This window comes from Drosophila ananassae, chromosome 3L (genome assembly GCF_017639315.1).
Source record: "Drosophila ananassae strain 14024-0371.13 chromosome 3L, ASM1763931v2, whole genome shotgun sequence".
In the NCBI taxonomy this organism is placed as follows: Eukaryota; Metazoa; Arthropoda; class Insecta; order Diptera; family Drosophilidae; genus Drosophila; species Drosophila ananassae.
In genome coordinates, this window is record NC_057929.1 from 18,345,479 (window position 1) to 18,367,802 (window position 22,324).

The 22,324-nt window shown below is 40.3% G+C and overlaps 1 protein-coding gene across 3 annotated transcripts in view; it reads right to left on the reverse strand.

Moving 5' to 3' along the window:
- The window catches only part of LOC6493955 (la-related protein Larp4B), a 57,947-nt gene extending 38,802 nt beyond the window's left edge, over window positions 1-19,145 (reverse strand). Inside the window, exons 1-2 of one of the 3 annotated variants that reach the window (XM_014906991.3) lie at window positions 19,009-19,145; window positions 14,457-14,885 (exon numbers count right to left, since the gene is read on the reverse strand). The gene's annotated coding sequence lies outside the window, so the exon portion shown is untranslated. Of the gene's footprint in view, window positions 1-3,483; window positions 4,125-14,456; window positions 14,886-19,008 lie in introns of those variants that run through there. The other 2 variants (XM_001961219.4, XM_014906992.2) reach the window with 2 other exon arrangements.
- Between the last annotated feature and the right edge of the window lie 3,179 nt (window positions 19,146-22,324).

The following is a 22,324-nucleotide window of genomic DNA, read 5'->3' on the forward strand; positions in this document are numbered from 1 at the left end:
GTCATTAACAGCGGCTTTGCTCCCAATTTTATTTCTTTTTCGAGCTCAAGTGCACCGCCGAGTTACGTAATCCCCCAGAAACTAGTCATCGAGTGATTTTCAGAGTTATCGGCCCAGCCAGCTAGGCCTTAAGTGCGAGTTCTTCTGGCCAATTGCGGAGCTTGGGCCGAAAAACAGACGAAATTTGAATGCTAATTTGTTTCGAATCACTCGGTTAGTAGTTCCTCTCCCCTCCAAGGCCCAAAATAAAGTAAACAAAATGTAAATCACATTTTAGCATAAATGGGCAGACCGGGTGTCGCGTCTTTCATAAATATTTAAATCGAATTGTAAGGTCTTAGCCATATAGGGTCTTGCAACTCCGACGAGCACTGTACTGGTACTGGTATTGGTACTGGTAGTAAGTAGCCTGTAGTGCTGGTTTCGTTAGCTGATTAATGGCTTCTGGCCAGGCACGTTCTGGCCAGAATCGAACGGGGATTCTGGGCTGTAATAGCTGGACTTGCGGTCTATTATGGCAGGTCGTGACACTCGGCTCGTACTTCCAAGCCAAGCGAGTGAGTCACAAGCCAGGGCGTGGGACGAACGAAGTCTTGGAAACTTTTCAGTTCTGTTCTGGCTGGTCTGGGGATGGGCTGCCACCGATTAGATAAGCTAATTCGCAGTGCCTTCCCCAGTGATAATAATGTTAATTGCCTTGCTCTCTGGGCTTTGTGGCTTCAAGTTTAGGGCCTGGAGCTGTTATGGCTTTGTTTTCAATCGTGGCGTAGTGTGATTTCCAAATCTGTCCACCCGTCCGCCCATCAATCAATGAATGGGTTTCGGTTTCGGTTTGTTTTCATTTCGCGGGAATACATAATTCGGCAAGCACGAGTGCCGATCGCCAGCCACACGTTCTCCGGCCTTTGTTTTCGGCGAGTGGAATATTTTTAAGTAATTTTAATAGTCCCCCTCAGCACTCTGCCTATTGAGACCTTTTTAGAAATAAATATTTACAAAAGGTATCTACTTTTCTGCTGATTAGATATGGCCACTGGAGGGGGTCATCCCATCTGATTTGCTCAAGAAATCCAACTTTTTTCTCATCAATTTGTTTCTTAAAAAGTTCTTTAAAACGTTTAAAAAAGTTAGAAATCTGATTTCAAAACTGAGTTTTTCAAACATTCCTCCATCATATCTGAAAAACGGCTTGACTTTAATGACTTGAAATTGTAATAAATTTTATTTCCAAAGGCATACCAGAAGTAAAATTTTTAATTCATCTAAAAATCAATTCAATCAATTTTTAGTCCAGATATTAAGGGGGTGTTCTAGTGTCCTGAGTCCTGAATTCCAACGGGGTGTTAGAAATTCGAGAAAAAATACAAAAAATGAACGAATAATAATTTTATTAACCATTTTTTGTTAATTTTTTTATTTATATTCAAAGAGTAAACAAAAAAAAGTTTATAAAATGGAATAAATAAATAAATTGTTATTTTTTTCCATAAAGTTAGCCGTTTTTTATGGGATTATTATATTAAGTATATTATTTCTTTGTGAAATCTTTTAAAAATATTGAAAGTTTTTGCCCTAACGAGACAGTTAAGGAATATTTATGCCAAATTTAAATTAATTCAGCTGGTTAGAACTTGAGATATACAGAACTTGTAGACCGAATCGAAAAAAGTAGTTTTGAGAAAAACGCGTTCAAAGTTCGAGTTCAACTGGCCTACTTTCCACAAAACTACAACGGCTATAACTTTGAATTTAATTCATACTTTAAAAAATTCCTTTAGGAAGATACTTTTGGATATTTAAACTATCGAATTATAAAAACAAACATGTTTTTTTTATTTTCTTAAATTTTTAGACTTGAAGACACCCTTAATGCTGCTCATCTTTTTTTTTTGTTCAAGTTTTTTTAGATCGCATTTTTTTGAAGTGGGGGAGTTAACAAAGGTATAACTCAGGTGTTATAAAATATTATTAGTTCTAAATTTATATGTATGTATGTTTTTTAAGTATAAAGTACAAACGCCGAAAAACTATATGATTTTAAACATTTTTTTTGCCTTATTTTTTGGAAATGCTAGAAACAAGTTAATAAATCATAATAATAAAAAATCTTTAAAAAACAGACTGCAAACGAGAGAACCCCTTACCCTTAAGGAGAGCCTGGAATATGGGTTCTAAAGCTATTGACTCTGCAAGTGTGATATAGTTATTAAACAATTCATAAAGACAATCGCTTTTACGGCCGAACGGCTCTCGGCAGTCGCTAAAAATAGGACTCGACGCCATAAACTGCGCCGGCAGCTCAATGGCTCTGCCCACAGCTCACCTACAGACTCCGATCAAGGTGTTCATATGTCGGCTACATCGGCTAGATCGGCCATATCGGCGCGCCGCCAATTAATTATGATCGAGAACGAATGGTTTATGGGCCGGGGAACCAGTTTTCCACAGAATGTGTCTGGCGGCCAAGCACTCTTGGCCCGAGGCACCCGCTCCAGGGAAACAATGGGTCTGGCGAGTACTCGCCCCCTCCCGAAATATCACCAGAACAGTCATCTTTCGAGAAAATCTGATCGGAGATGCAAACACGACAATCGTTTAATTATAGCCCCACTGGCGGCAATCGATTAAGGAATTAAATATAGAAACCGCACAGATCAACCGGGGGGTTGGCTGGCTGACTGGCTTTTCTCGGGCGGGTTCAAGTGGATTTGTTGCACTTTGCAGTGCAGCCCTGATACAGTGCATCAGCAATTAAGCGCACACGAGCGCCGCATAAATGATTCAATGTCAGCTGGCGATCGGGGATCAGAGGGTGCGACGAGCTCCAAATTCCCAAATACGATTCGCGTTTCATTGAGCATTAGAGCTGCAGAGCATTATTATTCCAACTAATTCGAAAAACCGACTTTTCTGAATTCCAATTCGGAGCGCTGACAGATTTCGGCCTGGCAACGCCGCCAGCGCTCTCTCTCTGCAGTTTGGTTTGTTTGGAAACAGTGTTGTTTACGACTTTCGGATCTAGCACTGCCAGGCCTGGGTTGGCAAATCCCAAACAGCAGTGTAAATTAATTAGCGACTGGCAAGGCCCTAAAATCGGGCTTAACTGTTTTCCTTGTTTACTTTTTTTGTCGCTGTTCCTTTTGTTAGAATTCGTGTGCTAAGTAACTGGCACGGCACAGCTGACGGCGCGCTCTCTCCCGTGCCGTGCTGCTCTCTGCCTGGCCTCTCCCTCTCCCTCGCACTCTCACCAACACAGCTGGAGCTTTGCGGCCATTGAGAAAATAAAAGCAAACAACAAAAAACAGACAAAACAGGCAAAATAAAAAAGAAGAAACAAATTTCGCAACGCCCTGAGATTTTAGTGCTGTCTCGTTTTTCTCACAAAAATAATAATAATAAAGTTAACGCTGACGACATTGTGCGCCCATTAACACGATTTGTCGAATGTTTTCGACTCTTTTTTTTTTTTTTTCTGCCTCTTACCTCTCTATTCTATTATTGTTGCAGTGGGGACGGAGACGGAGAAAGAGGAGTGAGAGCGGGGAACGAAGTGCACAAGACTTTCACAAAAATAAACTCGAAGTGAGCGAAAAAAAAACAACATTTATTTGCATTTGCTTTTCACTTGATTTCTTTCGCTCTGCACTTTCACCGCACTTTTCACGTGTTTTCCTTTCCGCTGCGCTGGAAAATTGTTTTCTTTGCCTCGTTTTATCTTCTATCCGCTTCCAGCTACTTGCTATTTTGTATGGCTCGTATGGCTGTTTCTGTTTTCCTTCATTTTTTGGGCCATTGAGCAATATTTTTTTGTTGAGCACTAAACACACGCACACACCAGCGACGACTCTGGCGCACACACACACGAACGGGCCAGTGCGCTTCTTTTTCAGCTGGCTGCACTTTTAGCCTTATTCTGCATTCTGCATTATGCACTCTGCATTTTTCGATGGCTCATTCTCGCTGGCCTCTGCGAAATTCGCCACTTTTCGCGAACGTTGTGGGCCGAAAACAAGGCAGAAATGTTATTTGGCTGCTGTTTACACACTCTGCGCTGCGCTTCTTTCTTTTCCGCCCGCTCTCCGATTGCCGATTGGAACTGAGCTGGGGCTGAACGCCTGGCCCCCCGTGAGAGCCGGAGAGCGTCGGCGCAGTGTTGCTTTGGTCCCAGCTGTGGGGATTATTCCAGTTGCGGCATGTGGTCACACTGCCCCACTCAGTCAGCTGACTGGCTGGCGCTCCAACTTATTTGCATATATTATTTATGTTTTTTCGATTTCTGTGTGGGCATACCGTAAACAAATTATTTTGGTGAGCACATAGTAATTGCATGACTAATGCCCACAAAATATAATTTGATTTCGGGATGAAATCGTTTCTGCGCCACAAAAATTGATCTTGGCAGCTACACTGGGAGGCAAAAGTATGCAGCCATCTTCTGATCTTGCCTTAAAAATGTTATATTCATAATTATGAATAAAAATTATATTCATATAATTAGAAAAAGAGCTAAACAGTTGCTTATCCTAATTGTAAAATTTAGTGATATCTTAAGGTGCTTTTTAATCAAAATGTCAAGCTAAAAACTATTATAATGGGCCGATAACCTTCAAAAATATTAATTTTACCTTATTTTTTTAGAAATTTCATCAAAAACATTTAATGAAATGCCTTTAAAAAAAATTTTTTGCCAGTTTTTGATGACTGGATTGGAACCTCTTTGAAGACTCTTAAAAAGGCGCTTAAATGTTAAAACTCAATTAAATTTAGTCTTTCGTCACGAAAACTTTTGAAAAATGCTCACGCAAGCATCCCAGCTCGGCAATAAGTTTAAATTATGGCCATTAAAAATGCAAGAAGCTCCTAAATGGTCCTGCCGAGTTATGCTTTCAAGCTGGCAGATCTTCCGTGGAACTCATTAGGCGCTCATTAAGTGCAGTCGACTGTGAATTTGGTTATTGCTCGCGGAGAGTCCTGCTCGGACTCCTTTATCCTGGCGGCGATTACTCAGGGTATTAACAAGCCTAGGAATTTAATTACTCCCAACAAGGAGCCAGCAACCGAAACAGAAACAGGAGCAACATTGAAGAGGAAGCCCGAAACCGAGGCATAAATTGGACCCTTTTCATGTTGCGTTTGCCGAATGAAAGATAACTGTAAAGCGGGTGGGGGGGAGTGGGTGGTGCTGGCAGGCCGGAAAATCACAGGCTGCGATTCGAAACAATGTCTTCATCCTGCCAGGGAGGTCCTGCCAGCAAATGGCAGCAATAAAATTGAAGAAAAGTCCGATGGGACTGTGCCGGCGACCACTGCCGCCTGTTTGCTCTTGTCAGCTTTCATTTGCTGCCGCCAGTTGATTACAGGACCTCCATCTCCTGCAGAATTATACCCTGGACGTGGGTATTTAAATTGTCTTCAAATTTAAACTTGCTTAAATTGTCAGGGGACAATATTTGAGGAAAAATGTCAGGAAAAAATAATTCGAATTTAGAACATTACTTGATATTATAGAGAGTCCTTGACCTATAGTCGTTGTTACTAAGGTCCTTTCTAAGAAAGAGTAGTTTTCTAGTAATCTTTTGGCATGGGAAACCAAATTAGTAAGGTTTAGAGGCTATTTCTTATAAATTCTTTCGAACTTTAGTCTCAAAGGACACTCTAATATTTATAAATTCCAATTACACTGCCTTTCAATGTCCTTTTTATTTAATTAAATCGAAATACAAGGGTATAAAAGGGACTGGCACCCAAAAAAAAGACTCTTTCTTTGCCTTCTCCCCTCGATTTTCCCCCCGACAGCAGAAGTCAAGCGGAATAACAACAACATCAACACTTGCCACTGGCTGGGGCAAGCGGGAGTGGGAGGCATTGCAGCAGGGTCCTGTTGTTTTTGATGATGATGACAGGAGCAGCCGGAGCAGGAGCTGGAGCCGGAGCTGGCGACGTCAACGATAATGATGCCCCCTTTTATTATTCGCAGCAAAGTGTTGCCGAGTCTATAATGAGCGCCAGGAATTCGCGGTAAGTGACAAGTGGGATTCTGGGGCAGCAGGGACACAGAAGCGTGGGCGGCACAGAATCCGGAATATCAGGAGTGACACCGGGAGCCATTTGGCCAAACAGCAGCCACGTCCCAACTTGGCCAAGTGACAAGGGACACAACTCGAATTATAAGAATTTTTCTAATAAAGTTTGTTATTATTATTAAATCGGTAATAGTTTTCCTGGCAGACTTCTCTCCAAAAGACAAGCCATTCCTCTCAGTTGTGTTGAAATCCTGGAATCTGACCCTTGGCTCCACGTTAAGCCGCTTGCTCGCATTTTCCATAAAGCTGGGCCTTTAAGTAATCGTGTGCCCTTTCACAGGATGCACCTCGGCTGCCTGTAAGCGGGCTAAGCAATCAAAGGACCAAAGATGACAAAAGAACGGACCAGGACCAGGAACAGGACATCGGCCATACTATCAACACAACTAATCCTCGGCGCTCACAGAATGATGGACACATCTGATGGACACACCCACATCTTCCCGCCCTTCATTTCCTCGCCAGTCCTCCTCGGCCTCAGTTGTTTCATTTTTTCATTTCTGATTACAGCCTAAGGGATGCACTGAGAGAAATTGGGTCAAAACTAGTAAAGACTAGTAAGGAAATGTTGCGAGGATACTCTTCCGCAATCCCCCTCTATCTGAAATATCCTTGTAATTTTTTTCCATGTTGTCCAGCCTGTTGTCCTTACGCTCCTGTTACCAGCTACCGGAACTCCCCCCCATCCTTGGCGATGGCTCTGTTTATCCCTGACAAAAAGGACGACGCACTGGCTGCTGATTGCAGCCGTTGCCATAGAAAGATGCTTTGGCGCTTAGCTCGGCTCCTCGTGTTTATCTTCCGAGCTATTCCAGCTGCCCGCTCTTGGAGAGCTACGCAAACAAGCTGTCAGCCAGGACTGGCATGGCAGGACCAAGGACCAAGGAGGCAGCCGTCGAAAGGGTTCGTCATTTAAAGGAATATCAACTTGACCACCGGGCACTCCACTTGAGAAGCCAATGAATCATTCATTTGCCCGACGAATCCAATTATTGCTCATACGCCCTGTCGGACAGGGCTTTAAGGCTTAAGCCCCAGAAACTAGGCAACAAAAAATACAAAAACACTCTGCAGTCTGGAACCTGGCACTGATTTATCATCCCAGCAGCGAAATGCGATATATGTAGATAATGACCCGAAAACACTGCACATTCTGGCAGGAAAACTAATGCCGAATGTCCTCTGGATAGGATATTCGAAGTGGAGCCCATGTGTGTCCTTAATTATCGAATTCATTTGTTGGCAGCTGCTTACTTTTCGAAGGTGATTAGTCCGCCGATGAATGATTGGGCCAAGTTTAATTTTTTAATTTTAATTATTGATTCATCGAATTATTATTTTAATTTTCGCAGCCCACTTTATGCTGTTCATAATTTATTTCCGCAATCTGGGTCACTGTTAGGCCACTCGCTGCATATAATTATTCCCAAAACCAGACAAATCAGTTTAAAAATTCATCGGATAATCCCATGTTTGCACTAACTGCCCCGCAGTTTTAAAATTTAATGCAAGTTAATTAAATATTAGCCAGCGTGTTGTGCGAAATTCATAAGCCAAGCCAACTTTCAGGGCCGGGGCTTTAAAGCTGGCATATAAGTTTGCGAAAGTTGGTGGTTTGTCGCAGGACTCCGGGGGGTGTCCTGAGTGGGTGGCCCGGGTCTGAGATCAATAACAGGCTATTACATGGAACAAAGTATGCGCCCGTCACGCGCGCTACGTAAAATCCTGACTAAAAAAAAAAGAAAAAACAATAAATCGATTCGCCTTCGAAATGCAAACAAAAAATAAAAAGAAAAAAACGTGCCAGGCCAGGACGAAATATGGAGGGGTTTGAGGTCGCCTGCCACGGCAATAAAGCCAGAAATCACGCTGGGAGCTGGCAAATCCCAACAAGATTTCAAGACGCCTCCCCACTGAAAAGTCCACCCCCTGAAAAATATCATTTCGGCCCCGAGAGCCCCGACAAACAAAGGCGAAAAAACTGACTGCCGCTCGACAAAGAAAACAAGTTAACTAAGACAACGCAGTCGTGGAAAACAAAAGGCAACTGGCTTAAGGGGGGATGGATGTGGGTGGGGTATCTGCCACAACGATAAATTCATATAAATCGCGTTAATTTAACCGCAAGCGCAGTTTAAATAACTCAAATGGCTCGGAAAGCTGCTCCGCTCCTTCCGACTGGACCCGCACCTAAGCCTGATAAAATGTCGCTGCAGAGCTCAAGACAAATAATACCCGGACAGGGGCGTAGCTCTTGAGGGGGCCAGGTAGAAGGTCACAAAGAACAAGGTCTTAGTGACAGAAGGACTTTACTCATTGGTTTGTAAATAAATCAATTTATGAATCATATTTGGCTAGCAATAATAAAAGCATAAGAAACATAATTTAATATGTATAATTATGTATAAACATTATATGTTCCTATAATTCCCAACAGGTTTTATCATTAAAAGCTTTGAAGTAAATTTAATTTATTTCAGTGAAAAATTCAGTAACAGAAGGACTTGTTTGTAAGTAAATCAATTTATAAATAATTTGTGGGTGGACTTCAAGAGTATAAGCTTAACAAAAATAATATAATAAGCATAATTGTTTGCTTTTTTTTATCAATAATTCTCAACTGGTTTAATAGCCTTGAAGTATAATAAATTATTGATGAAAAAACGCAGTTACAGAAGGACTTTACATATTGGGTTTTAATTAAACAAATTTAATAATAATGTGGCGGTTGACTTCAAAGTTAAAGCATCAAAAACATACTAAATTAAATAATACATATAATACCTAATAATACCTATAATTCCCAACTGGTTCCCAACAGCATTTAAACTTTTGAATTACAATAATTTTTTTGATGAAAAAAGTGTCACTATTCGAATATAAATGTCAGTACTTTTGAAGCAGTTAACTTTTTGCTCATTCGCCATTAATACCAGGGATACTACAAGAAGTCCCCCCTTAAAAACCCCTACCTACGCCACTGACACCAAAAATCCCCCTTGGATTCCCTGGAATCGTCGTCAAGGCTGCTGAAAAACGATTGGAATCTGGAGAAATTACGTTCTGAAATGTTTGCCACAATTTGTTTTGCTTTATAATGAGTTATTTTGTATGCAAGGGCAGACGTGCCCGCGCTGCCCTCAGAGTGGGTGGATGGGTGGCTGGATGGGTGGTGCAAGTCGAGAGCCGGCAGTGCGAGGGTGGGGCCGGGGGCCGGGAGTGGCTGCCAAGAGGCCATTTAAAGTCAGCCGCCCGGCGATGCCCGCACTCGAGTTTACATTTCGCCCCAATAATGCGGCCGAGTGTCGGCTGGAAATGTTAATTGTTTGCAATTAATACGTCAGTAATTGCTTTTAATTGGGCCCTCAATAATTAGTTTCTAATACAAGGCGATCATCTCAATGGAATTAATATCGAGTTGGGGAGATGAAGTAATTGAATGAGAAAATAATCTGTTTAAATCGAATATTTTTTACAGAAAGTAGTATTATTTGCAATCCCATCAAGTTGAGACACTTTCCCAAACGAAATAACTTTTCCGAAAGTCACGCATTTTGTTCAAATAAAGTCAGGAGGCAAGGACATGGATGTTTGGCCTTTGGAAGGAAGAATGTGTCGAGCCCTGTGACTTGGCATTGGCTGGTCCTGGGCCTGGGCCTGGCACTTGGCCTGTTATTTTGGCGGACAAACGACTATCGAGGCCAGGCCGAAGCGAATTGGCCTTAACTTTCCTTGATGGCTCATTTGAAGCTGCACGAGCAAAAGGATTATTGTGTCCTTGCTCATTAAAGTTTTCGTTTAAAACTTTTTCCTTTACGCTCCGACATTGCTGCTTCATTTGCGTCAAAAAAAAAGGAAAAAGTTGAAAGAATAAAGTTTTCTAAGGCTTCCCTTCCTGGCCTCCCTTCTCGTTGTCCTGGTTTCTGGTTCCCTTTTTAAGGTGCGTCCCAACAACCCTCGGAAAAGGGGATAAATGTATATAGTGAAACAAAAAAATCCCAGAGGCAGCGCCAAGAAGCGCCATAAACGTTAATTGTTGTTGGTCATGACATAAGAGCCACCATGAAATGGCCAGCAGAGCGAGTGACATTGCCGCCAAATGGCGCTTTCGTTATGCAAAAAGTGTGCGGAAGGACCTCCCTAATGAACCGGCAAGGATGTGCCACCGCATTGAACGTCAAGTGGCCCCAGCCCGGGCCTAAAGGATTCAGCCACGTTTCTGCCAAAAAGGCCTAATGAAAGCGACAGCTGAAATCCGCCAACACACACACTCGCTCGCACACTCGTGGCCAGAAACAAGGTCAATTCGCAATTCGCAGTTCTCTGATGGCCAACACACTGCGGATGCATTCTGCTGCGGAACTCAAATCCAATCAATAGAAAATAGTGCTCACTCTGGCGAACTGAAAAACACAGACATTTCTTGGAGCCTTTTCTCTGTTTTGCAAATTGAATTTAAGCTGATGGTTTTCTGATTGTTTTTCTTAAATTCATTAAAACGGCCCAAACTGAATTTACGTTTCATTAAGGCAAATAGTTGCATATTTCTTAAAGGAATGGATGCAGTCATATCGTGGCTAAAAGCTTTTTTCTTAAGGGGTTACATGGGTAACACAGCAAGAGAAAATATTATATAATATACATACAATACTATCTCAGAAATAGTGATAGAAAAAATAATATTAAAAACGCTTTTTCACTTTTATTTTCAGTTTAAGTACCTATCTTTAATAAGGAATGACGGTAATAAGTAGAAATTGTCATTTTTCTTAGATATATACATAGATGTAAGATACATAATTAAAAAAGATGAATATTACCTAATTTATTTAACATAGAAATTATAATTAAGTACAATTTCATGTTTTTGAACTGGAAATAAAAATAGAAACGAAAAGACTACCTAATCTTTATTCAAAATTATTAGTTTAGAAAAAAAATTGTAGCTTTCTAGTCAACTTCTTAGGCGATCTTTAATAAATTTCGAGATCCTATAAACTAGTACCTGAACAAAGGATTTTGTTGGAAAAATACAATTTTAGTTAATATTTAAACAATTTTTTAATAAATCCCTGCCGAAAATCAGATAAGATTTTTTTCATTTTCCCTTAATGCACACGGGATTCCATGGGCTTACCGGAAATTACATATGTCACAATGGAAAAGTATGTGTATATTTTTTTCTAAAAATTTCAAAAATTAATTTATTAAATGTGCATCCTTAAAGAAAAATAATAAGTTTAAGTTAAATATTAATTTTTCTGTATTAAAAAAAAGGGAAATAAAATTGTGAATTTTTTCGAAAATAAAACCCTCGTAACCCTTAAAAACATGTCTGATTTGATTGCAACTAGAAAATTCTGCATCATTTAATTTAAATAGTAAGGACCTTTGCTTCTCTTAAACGATGTTGAATTCCATTTAGTTTTGCTTGAATTTGCCGGCATTTTGTCTGTTATCTTAACAATTTGTTTTTGAATATTTTATTTTGAATTTGTTATGCCCGTTGTGCTGTACCGACGATTCGGCATTCTTTTTTCCTTGGCCATGCAAATGAAATGCGAACCGACATGCGGAAAACCTCATCTTTCTGCATCACAAAATCATGCGTTTGCATAATCAAGAAGACAGCCAACGAGCCAAAAACAAAATGTGGCAAATCACTCTAAAAATCAGCTAGGAGGCGGACTGGGCGGGGTCTGGTGGAGCAGAAAACGAAACAAAACCAAATCAATGACAAAAGTAAACAAATGAGAGCGTAACGGAAGCCTTACGTGAAACCCATTAATCTTGATTGTGACGTCACTCGCACACACTCGAAAGGCAGGTGGGAGCTGCTAAGCTTTAGGAAGGAGAGGTAGATTAGCAGTGTTGTGCAATAACCAATCAAAATCCGACTGGGGGCACATGTCCGTGTCCACCTGTAGCACTTCCCGCCCCTCCCAATCTTAACAGGATTGGCTATGGAAAAGGGAATCAAAATGTTGCGTAACGCACGTCACAATTGAATGACATGGGTACATTTTCTTTATTACGAGCCCTGAATTAGGCTTTGCTGTCATAAGTGACTGTCTTCCACAGTCCTCGTTAACCCACGGAGTTATTTTTTGAACACGAAGCAATTATTAATAACTTTTGTGCTTCTGAAAAGTCCTTTACAATTTCATCCTTTCAATTGAAATGAAAGGTCATGGTATGAGTTTAACGGAACAACAATTACTTAAAGCGTTTACCAACATTGAATATTATCGAAGAAGAAGAGTTATCAAAAAATGTCATCTCTCTTGCCAACATAAAATGATTGTGACAAATGGATGTTGTTTTTTTAAGAAATGAATGATTTTGATGTATGATCTAAAGAAACGGGATAACAATTTTGTATTTGTCATCAATTTGATGAAACAATTAGTTTAAATTTAATTAATTGAAAGGTGATTGTATGAGATTGACGCAACAACAATTGATTAAAACCTTTACCAACATTAGATGTTACCGAAACGGAAAAGGTATCTAAAAAGTGTCATCTCTCTTGTAAATATAAAAATGATTGCAACAAATTGGTTTTTTACCTTAAAAAAAAAACCTCACTCTATGAAAAAAAGAAAAATAATTTTGTATTTGTCATCAATTTGATGAAAAATAAAGTTTAAATTCAATTAAATGACAGGACATTGTATGAGATTGACGGTACAACGATTACTTAAAGTGTTTACCAACATTATTTGTTATCGAAAAGGAAGTGTTATCAAAAAATGTCATCTCCCTAGCAAAAAATTAAATTGTAACAAGTTTTAATGTTTTTTCTTTTAAGAAATTAATGACGTCGATCATCACTCTATAGAAACAGGATAACAATTTTGTATTTGTCAGCAATTTGATGAAACAATAAATCATAATTTGAGCACATTGTAAATGATGCAATTTAGTGTTATTCCGATAACAGGAATAACCACACATTTTTCATATATTGAAAGCGTAAAAGGACACCCGAACGCCTGTGTCCTCGCCCGGCTGAAAGTGTCATTTGTATCACTTTCATTTGTAACAGCTCCACCCCACTCACTGGCAACCTCCTGAAATTATTTGCTTTTGCCTTTTCACCGCCGGAGCGACAGACGAGTGACAAAACACTCCCATGTTGGCTGAAATTTAAAACTGAAGCGCCTTTTTAATGCCTTTGTAGCTGTTCTCCCTTAGCCCATCGCCCATTGCATGTGTACTGTGTGTACGTCTTCCTTACTGGAATTAAATTAATGACAAACAATTTCTCATTGTCTCTTCACTGGTGCGTACTTAGCACGCGCCGGAAATGTATCCATATCCGTTTGAAATTTTTCCATTGTTTTCCCGGCGCGCACACACAAAGTCGCTTTAGCGGCGATAAAGAGGTCCTGTGCACTGGCAGAACAAAGGCCTCACTCCGGGCTGGCTGCCGTCTAATTGATTATGATTTAATCCTCATTGTCGAGCAGTTTATTTTCCCTGCAATCGTTTTTTTTTAAGTGCAGAAGCCCCAGAAAAGGGCCCGAAAAGGGGGGCCTGGGGCAGCAACAAATTACTGCTAAGTGGCGGCAGCCAGAGCTCTGCCGTCGAAGGACATTAAGCCTACCACTCGCCGGGACCCGGACTCGGAATCGCACATTAACGGAGTCGTAAAACTTATGACCCGCCCAGCGCCAACTATTAGCCATCACTGGCAGCTGTGTCCCTGCACGGCCATCGAGTGCTTTGGTCCTTCGACCACCTTTCTCAATTGCAAATGCCTTTGCCTTTGCCGTTGCCTCTGGCCAAGGACCACAGCATGTCCTCATCCACCGCAGGACAGAGTGTAGCAACTATTTGCGGTGGACTGCACTTCTTGGCCTTGGCTTCGATGGCTCCTGGCGAGCTGTGATTAATCAAAATTTTGGTTTAAGCTTCAGGATTACCATTTTAGTTTGGCTGATGGTTTAAATTCCAATCTAAGAACTTGACACATTCCTGTTATTTGCCTTAAGAGCATGTCCGATGCAGGACATGTGGCTACTGAATAGTCCTTTGGCATTTAAGCCCCTCGAGGGGCAGGGCACAGGTGGCTCTTTTCACATATGCCCGGGCTATAAAGCAATTGAAAGCAATTTCGCTTTTATTAATATCAGAGAAGAAAAGCGAAAAGGAAACTCGCCCACTCGAAAATGCCGGCCAACCCGAATGTCATTTATTCTGGTCGAACGGAAAACGCTAACCGATGATAAATGTGAGTTTCTTCGTCCTTCCGCCTGCTCCTTCATTGAAGTGGAAACATTTTTTGACAGCGGAACTGGAATGCGAACCGCAAGCTGTATAAATTACTGGCGGAATACATTTTTGAGAAAGTCAGGCTCGACTACTCACCTGGCCATGTTGCTGTGTCCTTGAGAGCTTCCTCTGGGCAACCGTGTGTGTGTGTGCGAGTGTGTGTGTTGTGTTGTGTTTGTTTGTCCTTTTTAGGCTGTGTGTCCTGGCGTGTTTACAATGGGCTCGACAAACGAAATCAGCATTCAGAACGATGATGATGATGATGAGGGAACCAAGTTCTGCTCCTGTTTCTTGCTCCTGATTTTCTCTCAATATCCAGATGAGCTGCTGGAGCCACTTACATCGTTTGTCTCTGTCGCGCCGCCTCGTACTTGGACGGCTGGCTGATTGAGTTTGAGATTTATGCCTTAAGTGCTGCTGGGGGCTTTGTTATCGTGTCCCTTTTGGCCAGGACCCGTGGCCTATACGCACTCCGCACAGTCCACAGTTGTCTGTCGGATTACTCGTCCCTCCTTGATTCCTCCGCTGAAATGGCAAAAAAAAGGAAAACACTTTATAGTGGATGTTTCTGATGATGATGGTGATTATGATGGCGATGCTCTGCGGCTTCCTTCTGCCTCCAATTTACATAAGCAGCCGGCATCATTAATATTGCAAATGTATGTATTTCTGTTTCTGTTTCTGTTTGTGTTTCTGTTCGTTTCTTGGCACTCTTGTAATTTCATTTCCATCCTCAACAAATTTAGCTTGTTGCAGACATTTATCATACGCCCTGTGTGCCACCACAAATCACTCATGCACTCTGCCCCAGTCTCCACTCCCCCATGTTGTTCTTTTCCGGTTTTTGATAGCCCTCCCCTCTCCCGTAAATAAAAACGAACAAATGCAATTATAAGTCGCCATTCAAACAACTTTTAATGCCAACTGACAGCAGCTGCCCAGCAGCGGATGCGATTTTGTTGTGTTTTTGTCGAATTTTATGGATTTCGGTTTGATTGATTGTTTAGGCCGCTCAGATTCCCCCAACTGGGGGCTATACCACCATTACAATAAACATTATTTTTCGTTCCAATCACACATGTATTGGAATTTTCAGCCAATATTTTAGAGGCAGTATTAGAAAGAAAATATTGATGGAAATATTTAAATTAAAGGTAAACTGAGGGCTGTATTTTGTTTATTTTTCAGTGTTTTTGATTATTTTAAATATTCAGGAATTACAATTTAGAGAGACAGTTGGCCAAAATCCCCAAGAACTCCCAATTTAAGCCCCCAATCCCTTTAAGAGTGCATATTTTTTATAGACTTTCCAGATAAACAAGAACTGGCCCCGTATCAGTACAAGAAGCCAGAACCAAAAGAACATGGCCATTACCAGAGACCTCCCAGAGGACCAAGGGGGCGTGTATTATCAGCTGTTCCCCATTATGACTTCCACGGAAGTCTATCCGTTCAGACCGGGGTGGGAAGAAAGTGCTCCAGAACACAGTAACACATATTGAGACACAAACACAAGCAGCCCGATAAAAATAAAAACAATGCCCTGGGAGCGGAGAACCAGGAATTGGAACTAAATGCGTATACGTAATGTGATAGAAACACACCCACCCGCCCACAAACAACGGGAAAAGGGGGCGGGGCAGGGCGTTATGGTGATGGAGGAAGGCACAATGGCGACTGTGGCACTTTCCAAACAAACCCGAAAATAAAGCGGAAAACTGGCAACGATTAAGGGGTTGCACGGGTTTCGCGGTTTCAAAAAATCAAAAAAAAATTATTTTTTTCTTATTGGTTTCTATAATATCTCTAGAATATTGTCCTTAAGTTGATCCGACTAATAGTTTCGGAGATACTGCCTGAAAAGGTGGACGCTCGAGGATAGGTTTAAACGCGTTTTTCTCAATAACTATGTTTTCAAAGTCGGTTGACAAGATTTTTCGCCTGGTCTTCGAGATATCATTTACAAGGTACTGAGCGAGGGATTTTTTTTTAATTACAACTATTTAAACAAAAGTGTCGATAAATGGAATTATCGAATTATCGATAAATTTCATGGAAATTTAATTATTTTTATAAAAACGTCTGCCAAAAATACATTTTTTTATTGTTTTTATTAAAACACGCAATTTTTTACGTAAACACGTATTTTACTTACAAAATGTGTTTTAAACATTCATCTCTTAATTAATAAAATGTTTCATTAAAAAATTTCATTCATAATATGCAAAAAAAGTATTGAAAAATGCCGTTTTTTGCCCCTGGAAACCCAAGTAACCCCTTAAAAGGTCCTTAAAATACTACTGGAAAATTCTAAGGACTTGTCATCTTTCTAGAAAAGGTTTCAAGATTTTCAAATAAATATAACGGAGGAATATGAAATACATTTAAATTAGGGGTTTTAAAGACCATTTTTTGAGAGAAAAGTAAGATATTAAAGTAAAAGTAAAGTAAAGCTCAAGTTATGTAAGAATTTTCCAGAATTTAAGAATATATGTTTAAAAAAATAATAATTAAAATAAGTTCAGAACAGTTTAAGTTATACCATAAGTTAATAAAAATAATAGTATGTGTTTAAAAGTGATATAAAATATACACCTAATAAAGTAGTACATTTTCTACTGAAAATTTCTTGCTAAAAACTTGCAATAAATAAATTTATGAATTTTTTTAATAAAATAAAAGATGTGCAAAGTAGAGCCTCCTCTAGAAGGCCATTTTTGGCGACTTTCTCTTGGCCTCTTCCGGCGAGAATTATAATACCCCCAATGAGGTTAAAAAAAAACACAAAAAGAGGCGGAAAGGAAGAACAAAAAAAGCAGGCTTTTGGGGGTGAGGATGGGGGAGAGGGCGGCGTGAAAATCGAAAAGCAAGAAAGGAAAACAGAAATACTAGACCCAAGCACACACAGAGAGAGCTACTTAAAGCCGCACACACACACACACAAATACACATACGAGAGCGGGCAAAACCTCAATGGCAGCTGCCATGGCAAACGCCAGAGCGAGACAGGGCAACTAGAGAGCAAGAGGGACGGAGACAAACAAACAGTGGGACGAACTGACGGCGCTTGTCACTTTGTTTGGCTCGGTTTCAATTCACTGCACTGCCGACTGGGGCATATTAGTATGCAAAACTGATAATCAATAGGAGACGACGAGGACTCAGTGGAGATTATGGCACAATTTGCATACTACACTGCCCGTATGTGCCAGCCAAGGATATCCCCGAACCGGGCGAACCGATAAACTGCCACCAACAAAGGGCCAACAGCATCCAGTGTCAGTTAATTACGTCAAAAGGAAAGGACCTCCTCGCCGCCAACTAATGTGAGCCGTGCAACTTTTTTGCACTTAATTGAAATTCGCGGAACGACATTGAAAAGCTTTCAGCCTGGCAGGGTCCCCCCTGGACATTAGATGGCAGATCAAAGCACTAGAATTGGGATGCGAGGGTCCTGGAACCCAGAACCGACAAAAAAGTAAAGAAACAAACTTCAATCAAGTGGAGTTTCCTTCAAAAAAATACCCAGGAAGTATATAATTACGTTAAGTGATGTAACACTTTATTGCTTCTACTTGAATCCCAAATATTTATGAAATTGCTGGGAAAAATATCAAAATATGAAGGGATATATAAGGATATGCCTTTTTCATAGCTGCCCTTCGACCACCGCCGGCGTGCAAAATTTTCAATAACTCTCGTGGGTTTATGGCCGCAATTTGCAATTTATCATCCCTGTTTGATGGGCAGGGGCAGGGGGCGAGAGCATAAACGTGGTCCAAATGGAGATTGCAACAAAGGGCAATAAAGTGGCGATGGCTGGAGGAACGGATACTGCTACACATCCTTGAGAGTAATGCTTGATTTCCGATTGATTTGCGGGCCAGGACTCAAGGAGACTCGAGTGCACCTGCTGCTCTTGCACAGAGGAAAATTAAACTAAAAAATAAATACTATATAACTTAATATTTTCTAAAATAATATATTTATTTTTTAGCTATTAATTGTATTAGACTCTAGTCTAATAAAAAACATAAATAACTCCTTTCGATTTCTTCCTGTGCTTGGCTGGCCGGCTCTTCGGGGAAATGACAAAAACTATAGCATACTTATGGGCCGCTTGGAGAGTTGCCATAAGACGCTTAATAACTGTGAGTAGTGCTGGCGCAAGGACACGAGGGGTCGGCTCCTCCGGGTGGTCGGTCGTCCGGGCGGTCGGTAGGACGTACGTGCCAATGGCCCGAGTCGCAGTAATAAACACACGCACAGCCCAGTTAACACAGAAATATGCCCCAAGTGTCAGGGCGGGCACAACATGCAATGAATGGGAGTCGCCTCCCCTTCCCCTCCATGGTCCGGCCCTTCGCGGCTTCGAGGTCCAAGGAAATGGGAAATGGATTTTCAGTTGTCGTTGCTTTTGTTTTCATTCCACTTTTTTTTTGTGTTTTTTCTTTGTGTTTTATAATTACTCTGATAGCGATGATGATGTGTGTGTGTGTGTGTGTCTGTGTTTTGGTAAGCACACATAACGGTAATTTAATTAACATGCATAAACACACACCAATACAAAGGGAATGTGGCGCACAATGAAAGTCACTGGGGGGGAGGTGTGGCATGGGGCATGGGGCATGGGGCTTGGGGCACTTACAAAGCGTTTCGGCAAACTGACTTCCTTAATCGATATTCAAATGTTTACTTAAGCGCGTTCGAAACTTTTTCAATCATTCACACTCCGGCAGCAAGCACTTAATTTTTTTATAATTTTTAATAATTTTTATTAATCTATATAATATATTAGATATATTTCATTTAAGTTTTTTATTTTTAATTTAACTAATTTCTTTAGGCTGTCAGTGTTTACTCCAAAAAAGCCGCACAACTACTACTGGTAGTCTGGGAGTGTTTGTTTTTGTCCGGTTTGCCGCCGGAAGTTGCACGTTGCTACCGTTAGACCGCTGGCGGCTTCCGCTTCCTGCGATGCGAGCGACGCAACCGACGAAAAGCATTTGAATTTGAATCGACCGCCGCTCCATCGGGCAGTCCAGTCACTTTTATCCGCGAGCACACCCTCATCTTATCCGTTATCCGGTTAACCGGTTCGCACTTGCCCTGCGCACTGCTTGACTGAGAAAGGAAGGAAGGACGGAAGTCTCTCTCTCTCTCTCTCTCGCTCTTACTCTCTCAGTGCAACCTGCTGACAGAACATCTGTGTTTTTGTTATTATGTTATTGTTATTGTTATTATTGTTTGTTTAACGGGACCTCTGGAGAACAGCAAAACACAAACAACTGCAACAATTCGATTGTGGTAACTGAACATACAGTTATTTCAATTATATGTGGGTGGTCTCCGAAATAACTCTCGACTAATTGATGGCACACAAAGAGTTAACGGTACTCTGATTGCCATCAACTGTAATTCGGATACAGACACTGAAAATAAAATTAAAGAGATTATTGCAATTAATTAAATATTATTATATATTATTAAATATGTGTATATTATTAAGATTTATATTTTAATAAATTTAATATAAAATTTAAACAATATTAAATGGTATAAAATATATATAAAATCATGTCCTTAAATGTAGAAATTGCAATTTAATTGTTTCCAGTTTCAAGAACTGCAACTGTGCTGATATCATCGAATCAAGGACCCATTGTGGTGAAACGGAAACCGTAGCTCTTTTCCTAAGAGCCTCCATGTATTGGCAGGACAGCTCCTCCGTTCGACCGGAAGAACTGCTTACAGTTACACGCCCAGTCCATGGGCCTGTGTGCGTTTAGGCCACGGCAGGCTACTAATGTCAAGGTTTTTTGGCTGCTGTTCAAAATGCACCAGCGGCAGCGGCAGAGGCAGCACGGCACGTGGCCATGCCACAAAAGCCAGGACCCGAGGGACGCGGCGACGATTATGCCATTACCAGGCCAATCCTGCACCTTGCCCCGAGCCACCCCGAGCCCCAGGCCCAGACTTCCGCTGCTCCTCGCGCCTCGCATGAATGAGCAAAAATGTCGCGGCAAACCCGATTCGAAAGCCAATGTCAAGTGCACGAGGCAACAAGGATATGGGCGGAGGAAGAGAGACAAGCACTTTACATGCACCATGATATCCCGCCAGACTGCCGCGCCCCCCTTCGACCCCTTTTCAGCGGAGCCCGCAGTGAATACTAGGATTGAGTGAAAGGATAGTTTTTCCCTACAATTGGTAAGAGAAAAATATTAATATTAATGAATAACCAGCGAATTGCATAATATTAGTCCTTACTCTTAATAAGCAAAGTATTTCTAAAAAAAAAATGTTGTTACCAATAATAAATTTTTAATAGTAAAAGACGAAAACAGTCAAAATTATTTTATTTGGTAACTCTAATATTAATAAGCTCAACCACTGGTGTAATAACGAGTATTTTAAATAGATCTACAATACACTTTTAATTATCATTTTAATTAGCAACGAATAAATACTTCGGTCATACTGAAAGACTACTCGCTACACGAAGCTTCTCTCAAAAACATAAAAAACAAACATAATCAGATCTTTGTGTCCACCCTAATAGTAGTTCATCTTTAATAAATAATAATAGTGAATAACCACCGTGGTTATACTTAAATATGTGGGGCATATAAGCCTCTATTATTATCATAGTAATATGTATAAAGTTTAGCGAAATTGTTCCTGCAGTATAATAAATTAATCCAACAATGAAAAAACAAAAAACGGTTGTCCAGAACCAGAAAGGAGTTCTATACAGACATCAGGGCCATCGATGTTTTCAATTAAAAAAAAAAATCGATAAAACATCGATGTTCTAGAAAAACTTATTAAAATTTTAAAAAATTAAGGATTTATAAAAGCTGACTTTAAATTACTGACTTTAAAGGTTTCTCTCAAAACAAAAACATAAAATAATGAAAAACTGAACTCAATAACTTAAAATTTCAACTAGTAATACGATGTTGCCTATACACATTAAATAACACATTAAATTCATTAAATAACTAATTAAAATTGAAAAATGTTTTGCTGATGCATACTTTAAAAATCGTCGAGAGTCGAACCCTCTTCATATAATATGAATTTAGTGAAATGATATGGATTCAATCGTGGAAATGAAATGATCATTTTTATTAGAATAAATATACATTTGGTGTCGTTAAACTGCCATCAAATGGTCACTCGGTAGATCGGTTTGGTAGAGTCGAAGATCAGTCGAAGAAAACCTTCCGGGCTTTTTGGTCAGCGAACATTGAAATGACTGAGTCGAAATTTATGCTGCGAGCTAGCCCGGACTCCAATTCCAATTCCCAAGACTGGTCAAGTGGTTTTGTCCCATGGTAGAACGTGAAAAATTCCTCACTCGAGATAATAAACTTAACGAACGTTCACCTTCTGCTACAGTAACTGGAATAGTGCAAAATATTCTCAGAGCCATGCAGATATTGGGATACAGGACTTTCATCTTCAATTCATGAAGTTTATTCAGTAATCGTAATTGTAGTAATGACTGGTAGTTCCCAAATTTGCTACATGGATAGCCTTGAGATGAATGATTGCATCGATTAAATCCTTGGAAACCTCGACTTGATAATTCTCTATATTTCTATATTTTCATTAGAAAATTCATTTTTTTTCATGCGATGATGGCGGGATGGTGACCACAAAGCATCGATGTTTCAAAACGATCTCAAAGTTGCCTTGATGGAGGAGTGGCCCAAAATACCTCCAGAAACCACAAAAAAGCTAGTGGAGTCGATGCAAAAACGCCTCAAAATGGTCATAGACCAGAAGATATTAAAATGTGTATTATCTTTCGTTATTTTTTGTACTTTTAATTATTTTAAGAAATGGATCAAATAAGCTGTGGCTTAGAAAACGTTAAAAAGTTGTTCTCACTTAAATTTGAATATACTCGGTGGGTCAAATAAGCTGTGAGCCACTGTGTGTATCTTTGATGGAAT